The following is a 4,935-nucleotide window of genomic DNA, read 5'->3' on the forward strand; positions in this document are numbered from 1 at the left end:
ATGAATAAGACCTATATTTGATAGCACAACAGGGTGACTACAGTCAATAATAACTTAATTTTACCCTTTAAGATAACTTAAAGAATGTAATTTCACTGTATATAACTTAAAGGAGTTAAATGGTTGATGGGGTGGATACCCCTCTTCTCTTTGATGTGCTTATTTCATATTACATGCCAGTCTCAAAACATCTCATGTTCTCGTAAATATATACATCTACTCTATACCCACAAATTTTTTTTAAAAAACAGATCAGCATGGCCCCTGAACAAGGATGACAGGCAAATTGATGAAGTGTTTCATATTTTTAGCTGCTCTTGCCATGGTGGAAAAAAAAATGATAACTATGTGGGAATATGAATATGTTATCTTGTTTTATAATAGTACCAATTTTTCTATATCTATGTATCACAAAACATCCGGTTGTGTATGTTAAACATACATAACAAGATTTATTTTAAAAAAAGAAACATATAAATACTGGGAAAAAAACTATTATTCATATTTTTAAAAAGCTGTGACATGGACTTAAGGAGTCATAAAATGTCAATGAAGGCATTAAGAGGTTTCTGAAACCTAATAACTTAATTATTTGCATAGAATTAGGAATGAAGAACCCTCTTGGGAAGCATACTTTATAATGCTCCTCTTCAGTCTTTCTTACTTTTGATTATTTATTAGGGTATATGTGTTGTTACAGTGACTGAATTAGATGAGATTTTTAGGTTTTGAGGGAGCATTTAGAAGAAAAAAGTATTGACTTCTGACTTCGGAGTTACGTTTCCTGAGTTTGATTTGATGCTTAGCTATTTACCAGCTGTGTAACACTGGCCAAACTTCCTAATCTCTCTGTGCCTTAGTTTTCCCATATTTAAAATGAGATGAGATTTTAAACATGTGTCAGCCCCTCTCATTACAGGCCTGGAAGCCTAGGAGGAAAAACCTGTTTGATGGGAAGGGCACAGCGACCCCCTGCTGTGTGCAGCCTATGGACTTGGTGCTCTGCATCATGACCACTCCAGCTGTGGTTGAAAGAGGCCAAGGTATAGCTCAGGCCATGGCTTCAGACGGTGCAAACCCCAAGCCTTGGCAGCTTCCACATGGTGTCGAGCCTGCAGGTGCATAGAATTCAAGAATTGAGGTTTTGGAACCTATACCTAGATTTCAGAGAATGTATGGAAACACCTGGCTGTCCAGGCAGTAGATTTCTGCAGGGGCAGAGCAATCATGCAGATCCTCTGCTAGGGCAGTGCAGAAGAGAAATGTGGTATTGGATCCCCCACACAGAGCCCCACTGGGGCACTGCCTAGTGGAGCTGGGAGAAGAGGGCCACTGTCTTCCAGACCCCAGAATGGTAGATCCACTGAGAGCTCTCACCATGCACCTGGAAAAGCCGCAGACACTCAACACCAGCCCGTGAAAACAGCTGGGAGGGAGGCTGTACCCTCCAAAGCCACAGGGGTGGAGCTGCCCAAGGTTGTGGGAGCCCACCTCTTGCATCAGTGTGCCCTGGATGTAAGACATGAAGTTAAAGGAGATCATTTTGGAACTTTAAAGTTTAATGATTGTCCTATTGGACCTATTGGATTTTGGACTTGAATGGGGCCTGTAGCCCCTTAGTTTTGGCCAATTTCTTCCATTTGGAATGTGTGTGTTTGCCCAATGCCTGTATCTCCATTGTATCTGGATAGTAACTAACTTTCCTTTGATTTTGCAGGCTCATAGGCATTGTCTCAAATGAGATCTTGGACTTAGACTTCTGTGATAGTGCTGAAATGAGTTAAGATTTCGGGAGACTGTTGGAAGGGCATGATTGTGTACTGAATTGTGAGAACATGAGATTTGGGAGTGGCAAGGGGTGGAATAATATGGTTTGGCTATGTCCCCACCCAAATCTCATCTTGAATTGTAGTTCCCATAATTCCCACACGTCATGGGAGGGACTAGGTAGACATAAGTGAATCATGGAGGCAGTTTCCCCCATCCTGTTCTTGTAATAGCGAGTTATTTCTCACGAGATCTGATGGTTTTATAAGGGGTTTTCCCCTTCACTGGGCACTCATTCTTCTCCTTCCTGCCACCCTGTGAAGAAGGATGTATTTGCTTCCCCTTCTGCCATCATTTTAAGTTTCCTGAGGCCTCCTCAGCCATGCTGAACTGTGAGTCAGTTAAACCTCTTTCCTTTATAAATTACCTAGTCTCAGGTATGTCTTTATTAGTAGTGTGAGAACAGACCAATACATACATTAAAACTGAAAGATATAGAATCTTTGAACAGACTGATAACAAGCAGTGATATTGAAATGGTAATAAAGAAATTGCCAACAAAGAAAAGCCCAGGACCAGATGGATTCACAGCTGAATTCAATCATACATTAAGAAGAATTGGTACCAATTCTATTGACACTATCCAAAAGACAGAGAAAGAAGGAATCCTCACTAAATCATTCTATGAAGCAGTATCACCCTAATACCAAAACTAGAGAAGGACATAATAAAAAAGAAAACTACAGACCAATATCCCTGATGAACACAGATGCAAAAATCCTCAACAAAATACTAGTGAGCCAAATCTAACAGCATATCAAAAAGATAATCCACCATGACCAAGTGGGTTTTTCACCAGTGATGCAGGGGTGGTTTAACATATGTAAGTCAATAAATGTGATACACCAAATAAATGGAATTAAAAACAAAAATCACATGATCATCTCAATAGATGCATAAAAAGCATTTGACAAAATCCTACATCCCTTTATGATTAAAACCCTCAGAAAAATCGGCGTGGAAAGGACATACCCTAAGGTAATAAAGGCCATCTACAACAAACTCACAGCCAACATTATACTGAATGGGGAAAAGTTGAAAGCATTTTTCCTGAGAACTGAAACAAGACAAGGATGCCCACTTTCACCACTTCTACTCAACATAGTTCTGGAAGTTCTAGCCAGAGCAATCAGACAAGAGAAAGAAATAAAGGGCATCCAAATTGGTAAAGAGGAAGTCAAACTGTCACTGTTTGCTGATAATATGATTGTATACCTTGAAAACTCTAAAGACTCATCCAAAGAGCTCCTAGAACTGGTAAATGAATTCAGCAATGTTTCAGGTTACAAAATTGATGTACACAAATCAGTATTTCTGCTATACACCAACAGTGACCAAGCTGAGAATCAAATTAAGAACTCAACTTCTTTCACAAAGGAATATACCTAACTAAGGATGTAAAAGACCTCTACAAGGAAAGCTACAAAACACTGCTGAAAGAAATCATAGATGACATAAAGAAACGGAAACACATCCCATGCTCATGGATGGGTAGAATCAATATTGTAAAAACGACCATACTGTTAAAAGAAATCCACAAATTAAATGCAATTCTCATTAAAATACCACCAGCATTCTTCACAGAATTAGAAAAAAATCAATCCTAAAATTCACATGGAACCAATAAAGAGCCTGTATAGCCAAAGCAAGATTAAGCAAAAAGAACAAATCTGGAGGCATCACACTACCCAACTTCAAACTATATTATAAGGCCATAGTCACCAAAACAGTATGGTATACTGGTATTAAAATAGGTACATAGACCAATGAAACAGAATAGAGTGCCCAGAAATGAAGTCAAATACTTACAGCCAACTGATCTTCAATAAAGCAAACAAAAACATAAAGTGGGGAAAGGACACCTTATTCAACAAATGGTTCTGGGATCATTGGCAAGCCACATGTAAATGAATGAAACTGGATCTTCATCTCTCACCTTACACAAAAATGAACTCAAGATGGATCAAAGACTTTAATTTAAGACCTGAAACAACAAAGGTTCTAGAGGATAAAATCAGAAAAAGCCTTCTAGACATTGGCTTAGGCAAAGACTTCATGACCAAAAACTCAATAGCAAATGCAACTAAAACAAAGACAAATAGATGGGACTTAATTAAGCTTCAAAGCTTCTGCACAGCAAAGGAAATAATTAACACAGTTAACAAACAACTAACAGAGTGGGAGAAAATCTTCACAATCTGACAAAGGACTAATATCCAGAATCTACAAAGAACTCAAACGAACAGGCAAGAAAAAAAAAAAATCTCACCAAAAAGTGGGCTAAGGACATGAATAGACAGTTCTCAAAAGAAGATATACAAATGGCCAAGAAGCATATGGAAAAATGTTCAACATCACTAATTATCAGGGAAGTGTACATCAAAACCACAATGTGATACCAACTCACTCCTGCAAGAATATTCATAATCAAAAAATCAAAAAATAATAGATATTGGTGTGGATGTGGTCAAAAGAGCACACTTTTACACTGTTGATGGGAATGTAAACTAGTACAACCACTATGGAAAACAGTGTGGAAATTCCTTGATGAACTAAAAGTAGATCTACTGTTTGATCCAGCAATCTCACTACTAGGTATCTAGCCAGAGAAAAAGAAGTCATTATACAAAAAAGATACTTGCACACACGTTTATAGCAGCACAATTTGCAACTGCAAAACCAGCCCAAATGCCCATCAATCAACAAATGGATAAAGAAAATGTGGTGTGTATATATATATATATATATATATATATATATTATATATATTATATATATAATTATATTACATATATTATATATTATATATAATATATAATACATTATATGTAATATAATTATATATAATATATAATATAATTATATATAATATATATAATATAATTATATTATATATAATATATAATTATATATTTATATAATATAATTATATATATAATAATAATATATTATATATATATTATATATATTATATATAGGCATCCTAAGATTTAGTGTGCCTAATGTTCTTTGTCTTTTATTGTGTATCATAGAACATTAAAGTATGATGGCTGTAGAAAAACCAAGAAGGAGATTGAGGAAATGATTTGGTCTGATTAAAAATGTATA

At 36.2% G+C, this 4,935-nt stretch overlaps 1 pseudogene; it reads left to right on the forward strand.

Moving 5' to 3' along the window:
• Positions 1–208: 208 nt before the first annotated feature.
• LOC112207175 (U6 spliceosomal RNA) lies at positions 209–309 on the forward strand (annotated as a pseudogene).
• The last annotated feature ends 4,626 nt before the right edge of the window (positions 310–4,935 follow it).

The sequence above is a fragment of the Pan troglodytes genome, chromosome X (assembly GCF_028858775.2).
Source record: "Pan troglodytes isolate AG18354 chromosome X, NHGRI_mPanTro3-v2.0_pri, whole genome shotgun sequence".
Lineage (NCBI taxonomy): Eukaryota > Metazoa > Chordata > Mammalia > Primates > Hominidae > Pan > Pan troglodytes.